The sequence below is a fragment of the Mustelus asterias genome, unplaced genomic scaffold, assembly GCF_964213995.1.
Source record: "Mustelus asterias unplaced genomic scaffold, sMusAst1.hap1.1 HAP1_SCAFFOLD_277, whole genome shotgun sequence".
NCBI classification, from domain to species: Eukaryota; Metazoa; Chordata; class Chondrichthyes; order Carcharhiniformes; family Triakidae; genus Mustelus; species Mustelus asterias.
In genome coordinates, this window is record NW_027590242.1 from 575,380 (window position 1) to 597,575 (window position 22,196).

At 45.9% G+C, this 22,196-nt stretch overlaps 1 pseudogene; it reads left to right on the top strand.

Moving 5' to 3' along the window:
- The first annotated feature begins 7,269 nt into the window (after positions 1-7,269).
- LOC144486034 (uncharacterized) lies at positions 7,270-21,890 on the top strand (annotated as a pseudogene).
- Positions 21,891-22,196: the final 306 nt, after the last annotated feature.

Genomic DNA, 22,196 nt, shown 5'->3' on the forward strand with positions numbered 1-22,196 from the left:
GTGAACATTATCCCCCCCAGACCCGAATATAAAACAGTGAACATTATCACCCAGACCCGAATATAAAACAGTGAACATTATCACCCAGACCCGAATATAAAACAGTGAACATTATCCCCCAGACCCAAATATAAAACAGTGAACATTATCCCCCACACACCCGAATATAAAACAGTGAACATTATCCCCCAGACCCGAATATAAAACACTGAACATTATCACCCAGACCCGAATATAAAACAGTGAACATTATCCCCGAGACCCGAATATAAAACACTGAACATTATCACCCCCAGACCCGAATATAAAACAGTGAACATTATCCCCCAGACCCGAATATAAAACAGTGAACATTATCCCCCAGACCCGAATATAAAACAGTGAACATTATCCCCGAGACCCGAATATAAAACAGTGAACATTATCCCCCAGACCCGAATATAAAACAGTGAACATTATCCCCGAGACCCGAATATAAAACACTGAACATTATCACCCCCAGACCCGAATATAAAACAGTGAACATTATCCCCCAGACCCGAATATAAAACAGTGAACATTATCCCCCAGACCCGAATATAAAACAGTGAACATTATCCCCCCCAGACCCGAATATAAAACAGTGAACATTATCCCCCAGACCCGAATATAAAACAGTGAACATTATCCCCCCCAGACCCGAACATAAAACAGTGAACATTATCCCCCCCAGACCCGAATATAAAACAGTGAACATTATCTCCCAGACCCAAATATAAAACAGTGAACATTATCCCCCAGACCCGAATATAAAACAGTGAACATTATCCCCCAGACCCGAATATAAAACAGTGAACATTATCCCCCAGACCCGAATATAAAACACTGAACATTATCACCCAGACCCGAATATAAAACAGTGAACATTATCCCCCCCAGACCCGAATATAAAACAGTGAACATTATCCCCCAGACCCGAATATAAAACAGTGAACATTATCCCCCCCAGACCCGAACATAAAACAGTGAACATTATCCCCCCCAGACCCGAATATAAAACAGTGAACATTATCTCCCAGACCCAAATATAAAACAGTGAACATTATCCCCCAGACCCGAATATAAAACAGTGAACATTATCCCCCAGACCCGAATATAAAACAGTGAACATTATCTCCCAGACCCAAATATAAAACAGTGAACATTATCCCCCAGACCCGAATATAAAACAGTGAACATTATCCCCCAGACCCGAATATAAAACAGTGAACATTATCCCCCCCAGACCCGAATATAAAACAATGAACATTATCCCCCAGACCCGAATATAAAACAGTGAACATTATCCCCCCAGACCCGAATATAAAACAGTGAACATTATCCCCCCCAGACCCGAATATAAAACAGTGAACATTATCCCCCCCCCCAGACCCGAATATAAAACAGTGAACATTATCCCCCAGATCCGAATATAAAACAGTGAACATTATCCCCCCCAGACCCAAATATAAAATAGTGAACATTATCCCCCAGATCCGAATATAAAACAGTGAACATTATTCCCCCCAGACCCAAATATAAAACAGTGAACATTATCCCCCAGACCTGAATATAAAACAGTGAACATTATCCCCCAGACCCGAATATAAAACAGTGAACATTATCCCCCAGACCCGAATATAAAACAGTGAACATTATCCCCCCCCCAGACCCGAATATAAAACAGTGAACATTATCCCCCCCCCCAGACCCGAATATAAAACAGTGAACATTATCCCCCCCCAGACCCGAATATAAAACAGTGAACATAATCCCCAGACCCGAATATAAAACAGTGAACATTATCCCCCCCAGACCCGAATATAAAACAGTGAACATTATCCCCCCCAGACCCGAATATAAAACAGTGAACATTATCCCCCAGACCCGAATATAAAACAGTGAACATTTTCCCTCCAGACCCGAATATAAAACAGTGAACATTATCCCCCCAGACCCGAATATAAAACAGTGAACATTATCCCCCCCAGACCCAAATATAAAATAGTGAACATTATCCCCCAGATCCGAATATAAAACAGTGAACATTATTCCCCCCAGACCCAAATATAAAACAGTGAACATTATCCCCCAGACCTGAATATAAAACAGTGAACATTATCCCCCAGACCCGAATATAAAACAGTGAACATTATCCCCCAGACCCGAATATAAAACAGTGAACATTATCCCCCCCCCAGACCCGAATATAAAACAGTGAACATTATCCCCCCCCCAGACCCGAATATAAAACAGTGAACATTATCCCCCCCAGACCCGAATATAAAACAGTGAACATAATCCCCAGACCCGAATATAAAACAGTGAACATTATCCCCCCCAGACCCGAATATAAAACAGTGAACATAATCCCCAGACCCGAATATAAAACAGTGAACATTATCCCCCCCAGACCCGAATATAAAACAGTGAACATTATCCCCCAGACCCGAATATAAAACAGTGAACATTATCCCCCAGACCCGAATATAAAACAGTGAACATTATCCCCCCCAGACCCGAATATAAAACAGTGAACATTATCCCCCCCAGACCCAAATATAAAACAGTGAACATTATCCCCCTCAGACCCGAATATAAAACAGTGAACATTATCCCCCAGACCCGAATATAAAACAGTGAACATTATCCCCCAGACCCGAATATAAAACAGTGAACATTATCCCCCAGACCCGAATATAAAACAGTGAACATTATCCCCCCCAGACCCGAATATAAAACAGTGAACATTATCCCCCCAGACCCGAATATAAAACAGTGAACATTATCCCCCCCCAGACCCGAATATAAAACAGTGAACATTATCTCCCAGACCCGAATATAAAACAGTGAACATTATCCCCCAGACCCGAATATAAAACAGTGAACATTATCTCCCAGACCCAAATATAAAACAGTGAACATTATCCCCCAGACCCGAATATAAAACAGTGAACATTATCCCCCCCAGACCCGAATATAAAACAGTGAACATTATCCCCCCCAAAACCCGAATATAAAACAGTGAACATTATCCCCCCCCAGACCCGAATATAAAACAGTGAACATTATCCCCCCCAGACCCGAATATAAAACAGTGAACATTATCCCCCCCCCTGACCCGAATATAAAACAGTGAACATTATCTCCCAGACCCGAATATAAAACAGTGAACATTATCCCCCAGACCCGAATATAAAACAGTGAACATTATCCCCCAGACCCGAATATAAAACAGTGAACATTATCCCCCAGACCCGAATATAAAACAATGAACATTATCTCCCAGACCCGAATATCAAACAATGAACATTATCCCCCAGACCCGAATATAAAACAGTGAACATTATCCCCCAGACCCGAATATAAAACAGTGAACATTATCCCCCCCAGACCCGAATATAAAACAGTGAACATTATCCCCCAGACCCGAATATAAAACAGTGAACATTATCTCCCAGACCCGAATATAAAACAGTGAACATTATCCCCCCCCAGACCCGAATATAAAACAGTGAACATTATCCCCCAGACCCGAATATAAAACAATGAACATTATCTCCCAGACCCGAATATCAAACAATGAACATTATCCCCCAGACCCGAATATAAAACAGTGAACATTATCCCCCAGACCCGAATATAAAACAGTGAACATTATCTCCCAGACCCGAATATAAAACAGTGAACATTATCCCTCCCAGACCCGAATATAAAACAATGAACATTATCCCCCCAGACCCGAATATAAAACAGTGAACATTATCCCCCAGACCCGAATATAAAACAGTGAACATTATCCCCCAGACCCGAATATAAAACAGTGAACATTATCCCCCCCAGACCCGAATATAAAACAGTGAACATTATCTCCCCCCAGACCCGAATATAAAACAGTGAACATTATCCCCCAGACCCGAATATAAAACAGTGAACATTATCCCCCAGACCCGAATATAAAACAGTGAACATTATCCCCCAGACCCGAATATAAAACAGTGAACATTATCCCCCAGACCCGAATATAAAACAATGAACATTATCCCCCAGACCCGAATATAAAACAGTGAACATTACCCCCAGACCCGAATATAAAACAGTGAACATTATCCCCCAGACCCGAATATAAAACAATGAACATTATCCCCCAGACCCGAATATAAAACAGTGAACATTATCCACCCCAGACCCGAATATAAAACAATGAACATTATCCCCCAGACCCGAATATAAAACAATGAACATTATCCCCCAGACCCGAATATAAAACAGTGAACATTATCCACCCCAGACCCGAATATAAAACAGTGAACATTATCCCCCAGACCCGAATATAAAACAGTGAACATTATCCCCCAGACCCGAATATAAAACAATGAACATTATCCCCCAGACCCGAATATAAAACAGTGAACATTACCCCCAGACCCGAATATAAAACAGTGAACATTATCCCCCAGACCCGAATATAAAACAATGAACATTATCCCCCAGACCCGAATATAAAACAGTGAACATTATCCACCCCAGACCCGAATATAAAACAATGAACATTATCCCCCCCACACTTGAATACAAAATTGTCCTGGGAAGGGACCCTGCCACACAGTCTGGGTCTACACAAGACCAACTGTGGCACTGTGGGAGGAGACAGAGAGAAGTAGGAGTGGCTGGGGTGAAAAAGAGGGATTTAAACATCTGCATCTTGACAAGAACTTTGACAGAATCTCCTAAACCCTCAACCTCCAGCATCTCGAAGGACCAAGGTAGCAGGTGGATATAAACACCATCACCTCCAAGTTCCTCCAACTCACACACCATCCTGACTTATCTGACTTCGAGTACTAAAAGAACAGAAATTTCTTTTGTATAAATACTGGGAAAACTGAACCCATTGTCTTCAGTCTGACTACAAACTCCACTTCCTCGCCAGCAACTGAAAGATGTGCTGGTTAAAAAAGTGCATTGACCCGAACAGGCGTCGGAGTGTGGCGACTAGGGGAATTTCACAGTAACTTCATTGCAATGTTAATGTAAGCCTTACTTGCGACTAATAAATAATCTTTTTTAAAAAACTCTCTCCCTCTTCCTGGGAACTGTCTGAGGCTGAACAAGGCTGTTCACAACCATGGTGAAATATTTCACCCCAAGATGAGCTTCCAGCCACATATCCACATCATCATCAAGACCGTTTTGTTCCTCCTCAGTGACATTGCACAACTCCACCCCAGTCTCAGATGATCTGGCACTCTCACCCCATTCCATTGTGACATGAAACTCAGGGGAATGGGAATATAGAGAGGGAATGGGACTGACTGAATTGCTCTACAGAGAGTTGGCATGGATCTGTATTGCCAAACTGATTCATTCTATGTTGTAATGTCTCCATCACTGGAAATAAATAAAGTAGCCACATTGCTATATATTTCAAGACAAGAAATAAGGGATCATAAATAACGTAGTAGATGCAATATAACTACATTATACATATCTCTGTACCATACAAATTTTCTGTTCATTTAAATGTTAGCTTTCTCCTGGGAAAATTCCCCCTTTAATTGTGAACATTGGGTAAGAGGCCATCCGATTAGCCACATAAATAAATGTGTCAAACTGAGGGGGCTGAAGGATGTCAATATCTTTGAGAGAGAAAGAAAAAGATACCTGGGCCTAGTCCTGCTCCTAATTCCGATGTTCGTCTATAAGCTTTCCAGAGTCTGCAGCCTTCCTGGATTCACTTCCTTTCCCTTCAGTTGCTGCAAGTCCCCAATTTCCCCCAGAATGAGAAAAGAAATGGAAAGGGGGAAACATTGATTTCCTCCCTGATGTTACACAGAGGAGGGAGTTTCACTCTGAAGTTCATTGGACAACTTCCGTATTCTGACGTCACAATGGAGCCCTGCCTGAATCAGCCAATAAGAATCACTCTGCTACGCGGTGACGTCTCCGGGTTCCAATGCGCAAGCCCGGGTGCGCGGACCCGGGAGCCCCGCCCCCATCCATTGTTCCCGTACCCCTGCAACACATCGAGCCAAGGTTTCCAGGCAACCGGCTGACGGCTCCGGCCAGAGCGAGAAGCCGCTCGGTGATCTGCCCCTCCCCCCCCCAAGTCCGGGACTGCGCATGTCTAATGGCGAGGGGAAGCTGCGAATGTTCCGGGGGAGAACCCACCCTCTGACGTTCATGCTGAATTGTTGACCCATGGGAAGTGTTGGAGGACCGGAAGGGCTGTGGCCCTCCAGACAATCCAGGGCGCGGGCTTTGTGACAATGCAGGTTGAACTTCACACAGACTGAAACTTTCTCCTGTCGCCTTAAAAGAGGCCAAAATCTGTGAGTAAAACACTTTATTTTCTTCCCCTTTCCATTTCTTTTCTCATTTCTGGGGGAATTGTTGACTTGCAGCAACTGAAGGGAAAGGAAGTGAATCCAGGGAGGCTGCAGACTCTGGAAAGGTTGGCCCAGGTCTGTCAATCAGCCTCTTCAGGAAAATTGGGAGGGTGAATATTAGATCCAGCAGAATGAGAATGGAGGGAGAGTTCTTTTTTCTTCATTCGTGAGACATGGGCATCGCTGGCTGGCCAGCATTTATTGCCCATCCCTCATTGCCCTTGAACTGATTGGCTCACTGGGCTGTTTCAGAGGACAGTTGAGAACCAACACATTTCTGTGGCTATGGTGTCACATGTAGGCCAGGACAGGTGAGGATGGCAGATTTCCTTCCCTAAAGGGCATTAGTGAACCAGATGGGGTTTTCTGACAATCGACAATGGTTTCACAATCATCAGTAGATTCTTAATTCCACATTTTTTTTATTGAATTCAAATTCTACCGACTGCCGTGGCGTCATTCGAACCTGGGTCCCCAGAACATTAGCTGAGTTTTGGATGAATAATCTCGTGATAATACCACTCGGGCATTGCCTCCCAATGTGTGCGAATGAAATTTACAGATTTTGGGGAATGAGAGAGGAAAACGTGCTCCAGAGGAACTAGAATTGTCTGTTCTGAATTTCTATCCTGTACTAACGCTGATTACTTTTGTCAACTTCTTTTACAGATGTTAGAAGTGAGGATTTAAGCCAGAAATCTTAAATCAAACGTCGCATCAGGATCTGAAAGATTTAGTTGATTCATTGCAAAGTGAACATCAGTGGCCTTTGAATCTAGATGGAGAAATAATTGTCTGCTCTATCAGCTTCAGCAGTTATTAACTATCAGTGTGACCAGAAAAGCATCAACACACACACTCTGAACTGAGTGTTCCAGTTTTAACCAGTTACACAGCTTGAAAAAACATTCCCATTTGGAGCCGGGTGTCCTGTGTGCAGAAACCTAATTTGATTGTTGAAAATGGAGAGACACGAGGACACCTGCACCACGGAGAAACCATGGAAATGTGAGGACTGCGGAAAGAGATTCATAACCCCCTCAAAACTAGAAACTCACCGACGCATTCACACTGGGGAGCGGCCGTTTACCTGCTCTGATTGTGGGAAGGGATTCACAAATTCATCCCACCTGCTGACACACCAGCGAATTCACACTAAGGAAAGGCCATTCACCTGCACTGCATGTGGGAAAGGTTTCAAACATTCATCCACCCTGAAGATACATCAGCGAGTTCACTCTGGGGAGAGGCCATTTGTTTGCTCTGAGTGTGGGAAGGGATTCACTCAGTTATCCAACCTGCTGACACACCAGCGAATTCACACTGGGGAGAGGCCATTCAGCTGCTCTGAGTGTGGGAAGAGATTCAATCAGTTCTCCGATTTGCTGACACACCAGCGAGCTCACACTGGGGAGAGGCCGTTTACCTGCTCTCAGTGTGGGAAGGGATTCACTCAGTCATCCAACCTGCAGACACACCAGCGAGTTCACACTGAGCAGAAACAATTCAGCTGCTCTCACTGCGCAAGAAGGTTCAGATGGTTATCCAACCTGATACGACACCGACAGGTTCACACCGAGGAGAGGTCATTCATCTGTTCTGACTGTGGGAAGGGATTCAAAAATTCAACCCATCTGCTGACACACCACCGAATTCACACTGAGGAAAGGCCGTTCATCTGCACAGTGTGTGCGAAGAAATTCAAAGATTCATCCACTCTGCAAAAACACCAGCGAGTTCACACTGGGGAGAGACCATTTCCCTGCTCTGATTGTGGGAAGCAGTTCCGAGATTTGTCCAACCTGAGAAGACACCAGCGAGTCCACACTGGGGAGAGACCATTCACCTGCTCTGACTGTGGGAAAGAATTCACTCAGTCATCTACCCTGCTGAGACACCAGCGAGTTCATAATTGATTACAGTGGTTGGATTCTACTGTTATTGCTGCTGTTGGTCACATCCAGGACTGAACCATGTTCATTCTGACAGTTGGTGAAGTGGGAGGGTCAGCGAGCTTCTTTCTGCTGGACTGGCCGGTCTCACAACTTTGTTTCCAGTGGGCTGATGCTCTTTGAGCCTGGGAGAGCACATCTCCACTGAAATGATCCACAAAAGTTGATGAGGGACATTTATTTTATCCTGGGTAGTAAATAGTGTTTTTTCTATACTACAGGTAGATACATTTGTCTCTGTTCCATTGAGTCTACAGCACAGGGCCAGGCCAGTCGGCTCAATTGGTCTGTGTCAGTATTTATGCCCCATGTGAGCCTCCACCCACCGCTCTTCATCTCCCCCCATCAGCATATCCTTCTATTCCTCTCTCCCTCATGTATGTATCGAGCTTCCTCTTCAATGTATTCATGCTGTTCACCTCAACCACTCGCTGTGATAGCGAGTTCCACATTCTCACCACTCGCTGGGTAAAGAGGTTTCTCCTGAAATCCCTATTGGAATGTTGAACCCCTTCATAATCAAGAGTGGCATGAGGTCACCCTTCAGTCTTCGCTGTCCCAGAGAAAAACAGCCCTAGTCTTTCCTGAGGGTCAAATGGTATGTTGCTGTTCTGGAGGATTTAAGGTACAAGGAGAGGTTGGACAAGTTCAGATTGTTTTCACTGGAAAGACGGATGCTGGGGAGTGACTTCGACAAAACTATGAGAGGCAAATGTAGGGTGGATTGTCAGAGGCTTTTCCCCAGGGTAGAAGGGTCGACTACAAGAGGGCACAAGGTGAGAGGTCATAAGGTTCGGGGAAACATGTGGGGAAAGTTTTCACATACATGGTGAAAAGGGATGAGGTCCTGAAGTGTGAATTTCGAGAGTTCGGCAGCAGATTAAAGTGCAGGACCTCAAAGGTAGCAATTTCTGGACTATTGCCGGTGCCACGTGTTAGTGAGAGTAGGAATAGGAAGATTTAGATTTGTGGATCATTGGGATCTCTTCTGGGGAAGGGGTGACCTGTTCAAGAGGGATGGGTTACACCTGAACTGGAGGGGGACTAATATCCTGACGGACAGATTTGCGAGAGCCAGTCGGGGGGTTTAAACTAGTTTGGCGGAGTGGGGTGGGCGGGGAGGGGGTGGTGGGACCCAAAGCAATAGGAAGACAGAAGAGAAGGTTGAGGACAGAAGTTAAAGAGAGCACATTAAATAGTAAAGACAGTGTCAATAATTCTAGTACTAGACAGGTCAGTCAAAAGCAGAGCAGAGAGCAAGGGAGGTCCAGATTAAAGTGCACTTATTTCAATGCAAGAGGCCTGACAGGCAAGGCAGATGAACTCAGGGCTGGATGGGTACATGGGACTGGGATATTATAGCTATTACTGAATCATGGCTGAGGGAGGGACAGGACTGGCAGCTCAATGTTTCAGGGTACAGATGCTATAGGAAAGATAGAACAGGAGGTGAGAGAGGAGGGGGAGCTGCACTTTTGATGAGGGAAAACACCACAGCAGTACTGAGAGGGGATATATCCGAGGGTTCACCCACTGAGTCTGTATGGGTAGAATTGAGTAATAAGAAGGGGGAAGTCACTTTGATAGGGTGGTACTATAGGCCCCCAAATAGTCAGTGGGAAATTGAGGAGCAAATATATAAGGAGATTACAAATAGCTCCAAAACAATAGGGTGGTAATAGTAGGGAATTTTAACTTTCCTAACATTGACTGGGACAGCCATAGTATTAGAGATTTGGATGGAGAGAAATTTGTTGAGTGTATTCAGGAGGAATTTCTCATTCAGTATGTGGATGGCCCGACTAGAGAGGGGCAAAACTTGACCTCCTCTTGGGAAATAAGGAAGGGCAGGTGACAGAAGTGTTAGTGAGGGATCACTTTGGGACCAGTGACCATAATTCTATTAGTTTTAAGATAGCTATAGAGAACGATAGGTCAGGCCCAAAGGTTAAAGTTTTAAATTGGGGCAAGGCCAATTTTGATGGTATCAGGCAGGAACTTTCAAAAGTTAATTGGGGGAGTCTGTGGGAAGGCAAACGGGCGTCTGGTAAGTGGGAGACTTTCAAAAGTGTGTTAACCAGTGTTCAGGATAAGCACATTCCTCTTAGAGTGAAGGGCAAGGCTAGTAGAAGTAGGGAACCCTGGATGACTTGGGATATTGAGGCCCTGGTCAAGAAGAAGAAGTAGGCACATGACATGCACAGGCAGCTGGGGTCAAGTGTATCCCTTGAAGAGTATAGGGGGTGTAGGAGTAGAGTTAAGAGATAAATCAGGAGGGCAAAAAGGAGACATGAGATTGCTTTGGCAGATAAGGCAAAGGAGAATCCAGAGATTCTACAAATGCAGAGTATAGAGAGTAGGGCCTTTTAAGGATCAACAAAGTCATCTACGTGCAGATCCACAAGAGATGTGTGAGATCCTAAATGAATATTTCTCATCAGTAATTACTGTTAAGGCATGGATGTTGGGGAACTTGGGAAAATAAATAGTGATGTCTTGAGGAGTGTGCACATAACAGAGAAGGATGTGCTCGAAGTTTTAAAGCACATCAAGGTAGATAAATCCCCGGGCCCTGATGAAGTGTGTCCCAGGATGTTGCGGGAGGCTAGGAAGGAAATTGCGAGTCCCCTAGCAGAGATATTTGAATTGACATCCACAGGTGAGGTGCCTGAAGATTGGAGGGTGGCAAATGTTGTGCCTTTGTTCAGAAAGGGCTGCAGGGAAAAGTCTGGGAACTACAGGCTGGTGAGCCTCACATCTGTAGTGGGTACGCTGGTCAAAGGTATTCTGAGAGACAGGATGTACAGGCATTTAGAGAGGCAAGGACTGATCAGGGACAGTCAGCATGGCTTTGTGAGTGGAAAATCATGTCTCACAAATTTGATTGAGTTTTTTGAAGGGGTAACCAAGAAGGTAGATGAGGGCAGTGCAGTTGATGTTGTCTACATGGACTTTAGCAAGGCCTTTGACAAGGTACCACATGGTAGGTTGTTGCATAAGATTAAATCTCACAGGAGCCAGGGTGAGGCAGCCAAATGGATACAAAATTGCTTGATGACAGAAGACAGAGGGTGGTTGTAGGTGGTTGTTTTTCAAACTGGAGGCCTGTGACCAGTGGTGTGCCTCACGGATCGGTGCTGGGTCCACTGTTATTTGTCATTTATATTAATGATTTGGATGAGAATTTAGGAGGCATGATTAGTAAGTTTGCAGATGACACCAAGTTGGGTGACGTTGTGGATAGTGAAGAAGGTTAGCTCGGATTGTAATGGGTTCTTGATCAATTGAGCCAGTGGGCTGACGAATGGCAGATGGAGTTTAATTTAGATAAGTGCGAGGTGATGCATTTATTCGATCGAACCAGTTAATGGTAGGCATCAGGGAGAGTTATAGAACAAAGAGATCTGGGGGTACATGTTCATAGCTCATTATAGTACAGCACAGGAAACAGGCCCTTCAAAAAGAAAGGGCTTTGCATTGGCCGGGAATAGAACCCGCGTGGCAGGCGAGAATTCTACTACTGAACCACCAATGCTTAAACAGACATCAATTCTGGTAGTAGTGGGATTTGAACCTATGCCTCCGGAAAGACTGAAGCTTAAATCCAGTGCTTTAGACCGCTCAGCCACGCTACCAGTATTACATTGAATACAGTCTTACAATGTATACCAGTATACATTGAAAGTGGAGTCACAGATCGACAGGGTGGTGAAGAAGGCATTCGGCATGCTTGGTTTCATTGGTCAGAACATTGAATACAGGAGTTGGGACGTCTTGTTAAAGTTGCACAAGACATTGTTAAGGCCACACTTGTAATACTGTGTACAGTTCTGGTCACCCTATTATAGAAAGGATATTACTAAGCTAGAACTAATGCAGAAAAGATTTATTAGGATGCTCCCAGGACTTGATGGTTTGAGTTATAAGGAGAGGCTGGATAGACTGGGACTTTTTTCTCTGGAGCATAGGAAGCTTACGGGTGATCTTATAGAAGTCTATAAAATAATGAGGGGCATAGATCAGCTAGATAGCCAATATCTTTTCCCAAAGGTAGGGAAGTCTAAAATTAGAGGGCATAGGTTTCAGGTGAGAGGGGAGAGATACAAAAGGGTCCAGAGGGGCAACTTTTTCACACAGAGGGTGGCGAGTGTCTGGAACAAGCTGCCAGTGGTGACAGTTTAGACAGTTAAGAGTAAGATTGCTATCGAGGGATATGGGCTAAATGCGGGCAATTGGGACTAGCTTATTTGTTTAAAAAAAGGGGCGGCATGGACAAGTTGAGCCAAAGGGCCTGTTTCCATGCTGTTAACCTCTATGACTCTGTAGAGGTGCTGGGTGCCTGGAATGCACTGCCAGTGAAGCGGCTGGAAGCAGGCACCTTAGCAATGTTCAAGGCGTATCTTGATAGACAGACAGGAGGTGAACAAAGAGATAGAAGCTCTATTGGCACAGGCTCGGTGGGCCCAAGTGCCTGTTACTGTGCTGTATTGTTCCTTGAACATTCTAAGTAACAAGGTCAAGGAAACAATCTTAAACTCAAACATGTGAATGAAGCTTTATTTTAAAAATGAATGCTGTATTCACCCAAATGCTTGCGGAAACTGCATAACCAGCAGAAATTGTTTAAACTAAGAATTTCTTCTGTCATTTTGATAAGCTACAGGACATTATATTCCGTCAAATCTGGCTCAAGAATTACGTCGATTGTTCAGTCTGATCAAGGTGAATAAGAAAGAAACTTATTGTCTTCCATCGTGTGTCTTTTTGAACCAGTGAATCTTGTATTAACCAAATGAATTAAAGAATCCTGTATTAATTAGCTACCAGTCAGTAACAGATGATTGTATTAAGTTACAATTAATGAATCAGTAATTATAGTAAAAGGCTGAGTTTTATTTACCGTAAAAATGTAAAAGCTTATTGCTGTGTATGTAAAGAATGTGCAATGAAGATAAATGTACTGGCGAGAGAGACCTTCAAACTCTTCAATATTTGAAACTGTATGAACAAGGGATTGTATGGAATCAGGTAAAGGGATAGTCTGAAACAATTATGTTGTATTCCTGACTCAGATGAAGAGAAAAGGTGGTGTCAGTAATTGGGGATCCAATTAAATTAATCTAATCAAATTGACCAATTGTCATGTCAAACAGGCCCAACTCTGATGTAGGGGATAAAAGTAGAGGTTCCAAAGGTCTTCCCTGCTGGCCAAATACCGAAGAGTCCCGAGGCTGAGTTTTAAGGAAATTCCTGTCAAAGAAGGAGCCAAACTCCCGAGGCTGAATTCCACAAAAAGTCCTGTCAAAGAAGGAGCCAGAGAGGGTTAACCTTCCAGACTGATCACCCACATCAAGTTATAAAAGCCAATGTCTTAAAGTGGTTCAGTAAACCTCTTTCATTGAATAAACTTATTTTTAAATTTACTATCCAGAGAATTCTGCCTTTGTCTTAATTGGTTAAAGTCTTGTCTGAACCAAAGTGAATTTAATAAATGACAAGATGGGGGTGGCTGAAATTAATTCAGTTCCAGATAACAAGATCAGAGAACAGAAATCTTCAATTTATAAACTTACATTTCTATAGAGCCTTTCACAACCACAGGACATCCCAACATAGCATTGTGTTTAATTCTATCCTGATTGTTATAAAGTTAGTTTCTCTGTGCGGTCTGTTTGATTTATTATTGTCACATGCATTAATATACAGTGAAAAATATTGTTTCTTGTGCGCTATACAGACAAAGCATACTGTACATTGGGAAGGAGAGAGTGCAGAATGTCATGATACAGTCATAGCTAGGGTGTAGAGAAAGATCAACTGAGGTAGGTCTGCAATCAATAGCCTTTTCCAGCTCACGTGACAATTTCAGGGGAGCAACTTTGATGATGGGAAGGCCAACTACTCTCCTGATCCCATCATACACAGTACAGAGATTTCTGTTGCCACAGACAATTTGTATTTCTTGAAATAGGCTGATCCAATGATTATTTGCACAATCGCTCCCTGTTTTTTGCATATTTGTCCTGGCTACATTCAAGTGACACAGTGTTCCAGCTGTTGGGTTGATGTTGTACATCAGGTAGGCTTTGCTTTTTGCTTCAATGACAGATGTCATCTCTGCTGAGTGGGTCTCAAACCATCTTTGCAACTTTTACCAAATGTTGCTGCTGCTGTGTCAGAAATGAGAGAACTCAGCGACTTCCAAGTTTCATCAGTATCAGTGTTGATTGATGAAGATTTTACTGATGTGACTGTGAAATATTTTTCTGTTTTGTTCAATGTACCTTGATAATGTACTGGAGTTCCCATTGTAAAGAATATTTAAGTCAGTGAGAATCGTCAGCAAAGATTAATCAGCATTTTCTAATTGGAGCTGGAACCTTTCAACACTGAGTTGTAGATTTTGCATCAACGATCAACATGGAATTCAAGTGGAGGTTGATAATTTTATTGTGAACTAGTACCTGTCGAGAGTTCTTGAGTTCGAGAGAAAGATCACAGATGGTGCTTTTAAATAGGGACTCAGCAGCCCCAAAAATCAAGGGATATCCACAATATTACAGTTCTGTCTGCGATGGGGCTGTTAACACCAGCAGAAACAAACCAAATAAAAAATAGACTAACAATCCTCGGTGTGCTTAACAGCAAATAACAATATAATCCAACTCCTGCAGTCACTTGTGAACGTTCTGGTGTGTCTGCAGATTGGCTGACCGAGTGAAACCCTTTCCACACACACAGCAGGTGAACGACCTCTCCCCAGTGTGAACTCGCTTTGTACGTTCAGATCAGATGAAGATCTGGAACTCTTTTCACAGAGAGTTCAGCTGAATGGCTTCTCCCCAGTGAGAACTCGCTGGTGTGACCAAAGCCCAGATGACTGAGTGAAGCCCTTCCCACATACGGAGCAGTTGAATGATTTTTCCCCAATGTGAATTCACTGGTGTGCAGTGAGCGCGGAAGACTGCCTGAATTTCTTTCTACAGTGAGTGCAGTTGAACAGACTCTCCTCAGTGTGAACTTGCTGGTTTAACATGAGGCTGGCTGACTGAGTGAATCCCTTCCCCCACACAGCGCAGGTGAATGGCCTCTCCCCAGTGTGAGTGCATTGGTGTTCAGTGAGTGTGGATAACTGCCTGAAACTCTTTCCACAGGAGGTGCAGCTGAATGGTTTCTCCTCAGTGTGAATTCTCTTGTGTATTTCCAGGTTGGCTGACTGAGTGAATTCCATCCCACACTCGGAGCAGGTGAATGATTTCTCCCCAGTGTGAACACGCTTCTGTGTACTGAGGTTGGATGAAGACCTGAAGCTCTTCCCACAGGAAGTGCAGCTGTGTGGCTTCTTCCCAGTGTGATTTCTCTGGTATGTTAGCAGGGTGAGATAACTGAGTAAATTCCTTCCCACAGACAGAGCAAGGGTATGGCCTCTCCTCAGTGTGAACTCTGTGGTGTGACCAAAGGCCAGATGACTGAGTAAATCCTTTCTCACATATGGAGCAGATGAATTGCTTCTCCCTCGTGTGAGTGGTTGGTATATTAACAGGATAGAGGACTGGGTGAATCGCTTTCCACGGAGCAGCTGAATGGTCTCATCCCAGTGTGAATTTGCTGATGTGCAGTGAGGGTAGATGACTGTTTAAACCTCCTTTCACAGTATGTGCAGCCATACGGTCTTTCCTCAGTGTGAATTCGCAGGTGTGACATGAGGCTTACTGCCTTAATAAATCCTTTTCCACACACACAAGAGGTGAATAGCTTCTCCCCAGCGTGACTGCGTCAATGGACTTCCAGCAGACATGGATAATAGAATCCTTCACCACAATCCTCACATTTCCGCGGTCTCTCTGTGATGCTGTTCCCAGTGTGACTGTGCTGATGGATTTCCAGGTGGGATGGATAATTGAATCCCTTCTCACAGTCCCCACATTTCCATGGTTTCTTCATGGTGCCGGTGCCCTTGTGTCTCTCCGGGTTGGACAATCAGTTGAAGCCTCGTTCACACACACAACACATGTACAGTTTCTCCTCGCTGTGAATGGTGTGATGTTTTTCAGGCTGAGTAACTGGTTGAAGCTCTTTCCATAGTTAGCTCACTCGAACACTCTCACTCATGTGTGTGTCTCGGTGCTTTTCCAGTCACATTGATGTTTGAAATCTTTTCCCACAGACCAAACACACATTTCTCGTTCCTCATGCAGAGGTCGATGATATTCAGCTCCTGATAAATCTCTGTCAGATTTTGATGTTTATTTTAATTTGTGTAAATCCTCCTGATGCGCGACAATCAAACACGTGGAACAAGGCTTCAGTATTGAAGGCTTTTATTGTCTAACAATGGAACTACTAACACGAATACACCAGTTCAGACTGAAGGGGTCCTGCCGGAGCAGAGGGTCTTATACCTCGCCACCGGAGGCGGGGCCCCACCGGGATGTGCCATGATAACACTTATAACAGGTAAACACCCTAACCCAACAACATTGTACAACCCCCACAGTGACAACACCCTAGCCCAACAGTAACATAATAACAACCCCCAGTGGTAACCAACGATGGTTCACAACATTCACCCCTCCTTTAAAAACAAAAGGCGGCGGGGTGCAAAAAAACAAACAGGTCATATGTACAGAATTCACAAGTCCAGACGGTCTGGAGGACCGCACCAACGCTGTGATCTCCTCAACACCGGTTGCGAAACCGGAGCAGGTGCTTGCGGTGGCGTTCTCTCCAAAACAACGTCTGGCTGTCCCCTCAAGGACTCCCGGGCCGGTTGGCCCTGGTGAGGCGATGGTGCAGGGGATCCTGGAACCTTCGGTGGTGGCGCCGATCTCCGAGTCTCAGGCAAGCTGTACATGGGAGTAGAACTGTTATGCACTGGTCCCGGTGCTGACCGCGCCACGTCTGGGGAAGCAATGAGGAGTAGTGGATTCGTGACAGGGGGAATAGGAGCGACAGGAGTTGCTACGTCCCCTGCGGGCGCCAGGTCTCTAATGGAGACAGTGTCCTCTCGCCCGTCAGGATATGCCACATAGGCATACTGAGGGTTGGCGTGGAGGAGTTGGACCGGTTCGACCAAGGGGTTGGACCTGCGAGCCCTCACATGTCGCCGCAGAAGGACGGGTCCTGGGTACGTCAACCAGGCTGGTAATGAGATCCCCGAGGACGACTTCCGAGGGAATGAGAACATCCTCTCGTGGGGAGTAGCATTGGTTGCCGTACACAGGAGGGAGCGGATAGAATGGAGCGCATTTGGAAGGACCTCCTGCCAATGGGAGACTGGAAGGCCCCTGGATTTCAGTGCCAGTAGGACAGCCTTCCAGACTGTAGCATTCTCCCTTTCCACCTAGGTCCGTTACCCCTAGGGTTGTAGCTCGTGGTTCTACTAGAGGCAATCCCGAATGAGAGCAGGAATTGCCTCAAGTCGTTGCTCATGAACGACGAGCCCCTGTCACTATGAATGTAGCAGGGGTACCCGAACAGGGTAAAAAGCTCACTGAATGCCTTGATGACGGTGGCAGTCGCGTGTCCGCACAGGGGACAACAAACGGGAACCGGGAGTACTCGTCTATTATGTTGAGGAAATAGACGTTCCGATCCGTTGAGGGAAGGGGGCCCTTAAAATCCACACTCAGCCTCTCAAAAGGGCGAGTGGCCTTGACCAATTGTGCCCGGTCTGGTCGATAAAAGTGTGGTTTGCATTCTGCGCAAATCCGACAGCTTCTCGTCACTGACCTGACATCCTCCACCGAGTAGAGCAGGTTGCGGGCTTTGACGAAATGGTAGAGTTTGGTGACTCCAGGATGACACAGGTCATTGTGGAGGGCCTTCAAGCGGTCGTCCTGCATGATGGCGCATGTTCCGCGCGAGAGGGCATCCGAGGGCTCATTGAGCTTCCCTGGACGATACATAATATCGTAATTATAGGTGGAGAGCTCAATTCTCCACCGCAAGATCTTATCGTTCTTGATCTTGCCCCTCTGCGTGTTGCTGAACATAAACGCCACGGATCGTTGATCCGTGATCAGAGTGAACCGCTTCCCCGCCAGGTAATGGCGCCAGTGTCTGACTGCCTCCACAATGGCCTGAGCCTCCTTCTCCACCGCTGAGTGCCGAATTTCGGGGCCTTGAAGGGTGCGGGAAAAGAACGCGACGGGCCTGCCTGCCTGGTTTAGTGTGGCGGCTAGGGCGAAATCAGATGCATCACTCTCCACCTGGAAAGGGATGGATTCATCCACCGCGTGCATCGTGGCTTTCGAGATGTCGCTTTTCAAAGCCTTGAAGGCCAATTGGGCCTCCGGCGTAAGTGGGAAGGTCGTGGACTTGATGAGCGGACGAGGTTTGTCTGCGTAGTTGGGGACCCACTGCGCATAGTACGAAAAGAACCCGAGGCATCTCCGCAGTGCTTTCGTGCTAGCGGGCAAGGGAAGTTCAGTAAGGGGGCGTATACGGTCTGGATCAGGGCCAATGACCCCGTTTTCCACCACGTATCCGAGGATGGCTAACCTGCGCGTACGGAATACGCACTTCTCCCTGTTATAGGTCAGGTTCAGGCGAGATGCGGTGCGCAGAAAGTGTTGGAGATTCGTGTCATGGTCCTGCTGGTCATGGCCGCAGATGGTGACGTTATCCAGGTACGGGAAGGTAGCCCGCAACCCGTTCTGGTCCACCATTCGGTCCATAGCACGCTGAAAGACCGAGACCCCATTGGTGACACCAAATGGAACCCTGAGGAATTGGTATAGACGACCATCCGCCTCAAAAGCCGTGTATTGTCGGTCCTCTGGGCGGATGGGGAGCTGATGGTAGGCGGACTTAAGGTCTATGGTAGAGAACACTCGGTACTGCGCAATCTGATTGACCATATCAGAAATGCGCGGGAGAGGATACGCATCCAGCTGCGTATAACGATTAATGGTCTGACTGTAGTCGATGACCATCCGAGGTTTGTTCCCGCTCTTTTTTTTTTGTACAGCTGAGAGTTTTCTGTTAGACAATAAAATTGATGCGCGACAATCAAGCACGTGGAACAAGGCTTCAGTATTGAAGGCTTTTATTGTCTAACAATGGAACTACTAACACGAATACACCAGTTCAGACTGAAAGGGTCCTGCCGGAGCAGGGGGTCTTATACCTCGCCACCGGAGGCGGGGCCCCACCGGGATGTGCCATGATAACACTTATAACAGGTAAACACCCTAACCCAACAACATTGTACAACCCCCACAGTGACAACACCCTAGCCCAACAGTAACATAATAACAACCCCCAGTGGTGAACCAACGATGGTTCACCACACCTCCCCTGGAAAATGGTTTGAAAAGAGTGCTCACAATGAGTACAGGATAGAAATTCAGAGCAGACAATTCTCGTTTCTCTGGAATATTCTCTCCCCCAATTTGACAATCCCAGTCTCTGTCTCTCAGGGAAAGACCTGAACCCGCTCCAAGATGGCGGCGGCCGGTTGCCTGGGTAACCCGCACCTTGCAACGGGGAGAAGCTCCGCCCACTCACTATACCCTCACCAGGATGGCCATCCTTGCAGGACATCTGAACCAGACCCACTTCCTCTCCCAAGATGGCGACGACCAGTTGCCTAAGTAACCCAGGCCCATTACCGGGGAGGAAGCTCCGCCTCTCTGAGCGCCCTCATTCACACTCGTAAGATGGCAGCTAGCGAGCCCGCCGCCCTTGGGCCTGTCCCCGCGGGAAAGGCGGGGCCCGAGGCCGTTTCCAGTGCAGCCGTGGTTTCCATTCCTCACCCTCCCCGACACTGTGACTGACACTGAGCATGCTCAGAGCGCACGCTGCGTTGCCAGGCTCACAACCGCCTTACCATTGCCGCGCATGCTCCACTCCCGACCTGGCCGCCCCTCATTCACTCTGATTGGTTGGAGGACCAGCCCCTCCCACCCATCCCCCCCTCTTCCTATTGGCCCGCGCCTGCCGTCAATCAGTCCCCGGGCGTTGTGATGTGGAGCATGCGCAGTGTCATTGCTGGCCTTGGCGCTTGTTTGTCCCGGAGAAGCGGAGTTTGTGAACTGTTTCTACAGGAGATCAGAAGCGAAGGATTTGCAGATGTGAAACGTCAGATCAAGCTCTGGTTGAGTAACTCCATTCATCAGGATCTGAATATCATCGGTCTTTGAATGTGGAAGGATAAATGATCAACTGTTCTCAAAGAACACATTTCAAACATCAGTGACTGGAAAAGCACCGAGACACACACACACAGACCCGAGTGAGTGTTCCAGTGAACTGACTGTGGAAAGAGTTTTAACCAGTTGTTCAGCTTGAGAAAACATTGTAAAATACAAGGTGAGGAAAAACCATACATTTGTTCAATGTTTGGACAAGACTTGAACTGATTGTCCAACCTGGAGAGACACACGGACACCGGCACCATGGAGAAACGGTGGAGATGTGAAGATTGTGGGAAAGGATTCAATTATCCATCCCTGCTGGAAAACCATCAACGCAGTCACACTGGGGAGAGGCCATTCACCTGTTCCATATGTGGGAAAGGATTCACTCAGTCATCCAACCTATCATTACACCAGCGAGTTCACACGGGGAAGAGGGCATTCACCTGCCCTGTGTGTGGGAAGGCTTTCAGTCAGTTATCTGGCCTTTTGTCACACCAGCGAATTCACACCGAGGAGAAGCCATTCAGCTGCACTACCTGTGGAAAGAGGTTCAGGCATTCTTCAGCACTCACGGCACACCAACGCACTCACACTGGGGAGGGACTGTTCACCTGCCCTGAGTGTGGAAAGAGATTCACTCAGTCATCCAACTTCACATTACACCAGCGAGTTCACACTGGGGAGAGGCCTTTTACCTGATCCATGTGTGGGGAGGGATTCACTGGGTCATCCCACCTGCTGTCACACCAGCGGATTCACACTCAAAAGCCATTCAGCTGCACTTCCTGTAGAAAGAGTTTCAGACAGGCAACCTCTCTCATTGCACACCAACGGATTCACACTGGGGAGAGACCATTTACTTGTTCCATGTGTGGGAAGGGATTCACAGTTTTACCCACCCTGCTGAGACACCAACGAATTCACACTGAGGAGAAGCCATTCAGCTGCACTGACTGTGGAAAGAGTTTCAGGCAGTCATCCAATCTTGTTTTACACCAGCGAGTTCACACTGGAGAGAGGCCATTCAGCTGCTCCGTGTGTGGGAAAGGATTCAATCGGTCATCCAACCTCACTGCTCACCAGCGAGTTCACACTGGGCAGAGGCCGTTCACTTGCTCCGTGCCTGGGGTTCAACCTGCTGGCTCACCAATGCACTCACACTAAGAGACCATTCAACTGCTCTGTGTGTGGGAAGGGATTCACTCAGTCACAATGGTTCCTGAGACATCAGCAAGTTCATTAGTGACTGCAGGGGTTGGATTCTGCTGTTACTGCTGCTGTTTATCTTGTTTAGTATTGATACGTGGTTTTGTTCCTGCTGATATGACTGGCTGGGGTTTAATATTCTGGCGATGTCACCAATTTTCAGGGCTTCAGGGTCCATTTTTGACAACACCATTTCTTTTAATTCAAGAACTTTCAACAGGAATTCTGTTACAACAAAATTATAAACTTTTTCTTTAATCCTAAATTGTTCTTTGGTGGAAAATCTACAATTCTGTGCCTGAAGGGTTCTACTTCGGGCATCAAAATATATATTTTTAAATGACTGGTTTGAGATTTTCTCAAGAGCTACTCTTTGATTTTCAGAGCCTTCTCTTTCACTCTCACTAACTCCTTTATTAGTGATGTACTCACATAGTAATATTACAAAGGGTTGTGTGTTCTGAACGTACCCCAGTCCATCATGCAAA